This window comes from Euprymna scolopes, unplaced genomic scaffold, assembly GCF_053919585.1.
Source record: "Euprymna scolopes isolate OS-2025 unplaced genomic scaffold, ASM5391958v1 sca174, whole genome shotgun sequence".
NCBI lineage: Eukaryota > Metazoa > Mollusca > Cephalopoda > Sepiida > Sepiolidae > Euprymna > Euprymna scolopes.
The window spans coordinates 21,346-22,500 of NW_027633185.1; the positions used below are offsets into that span (position 1 = coordinate 21,346).

At 35.5% G+C, this 1,155-nt stretch overlaps 1 pseudogene; it reads left to right on the forward strand.

Annotated features, from left to right (window-relative positions):
- The first annotated feature begins 770 nt into the window (after window positions 1–770).
- LOC145273795 (U2 spliceosomal RNA) lies at window positions 771–977 on the forward strand (annotated as a pseudogene).
- The last annotated feature ends 178 nt before the right edge of the window (window positions 978–1,155 follow it).

Sequence of the window (1,155 nt, forward strand, 5' to 3'; positions counted from 1 at the left end):
CGTCTCCATTTACACTGAACATCTACAGAATGCCAACATCAATATATTACATATGAATGAGTCCCCTGTGGAATTTTCACAGGTCCCACTAGTTAATTAATCATTGTTACAACTATGTGACTTTTGTGATTATACTATTTATATTAAAAGATTATCTACCGAGATATTCTATGCATATGCGCGATTAAAAAGTTAAAGTTAAAAAGAAAAATGTATTCATTTAATAAAAAAAATATATAACATTATTTGGTTTTCAAAAATTTTCAAAATAATCTCTAATGGTGGTATTAACCCCAAGGGATTGACCCTCTCATGAAGCAATGAAGCAAGAAAAGTATACATCTGATCTTATTGACGCGCACACACACACACGCGCGCGTGCTATGATTTGTGAATCTTAGGTAGGATGACCCCCGGTGTGCTTGAGGTATTTTGGTGAATGAGAACTTTAGCTAGGATCAAACATAGACTAGCAAAGGTAGAGGGACGAGGATGACCATAGATATCTTCTCCCTCATTTTTGAGTGACCTTGTGTCTAATTTTTTGTTTATTTCTGTTTTTGTTTGTAAACTTTTTAAGAGTAAATAAAAAATATATAACTCAAAGTGTGGTATCTGTTCTGATGCTGCACTTCAATTTTGTTGTCCTCAATTTGTGGATGAGAAATCCTTCACGACTGAGACAATTTTTCATTTTTGTTCATTTTCTCCACACTTAAAAACGACCCTGGTGTCTAACTCTGCCCTCGTGGGGAGGCAAAGTAAACAGGAACAATTCTTGGCCTTTTGGGCCAAGATCAAAGTGTAGTATCTGTTCTGATGTCGCACTTCAATATTTTGTCCTCGGTTTGTAGAGGAGAAATCCTTCACGACTTTTAAGACGATTTTCAATTTTTGTTCCTTTTCTCCACATTAAAAAACGACCCTGATGTCTAACTCTGCCCTCGTAGGGAGGCAAAGTAAACAGGAACAACACCTTTCAAGGAGTTAAGGTTAGGACTAGTATTGTATTAATAAATCATGCAACACTAAAATTTAATAATGCATATTTTAGTGTGGCCTCCATCAGGCAGGCTCTTTAGGCTGAGCCTGACTTTGTTTTGAAATCAAAAACAGACAATGCTAAATGTACAATGAAGATGTAGTCAAAAATAT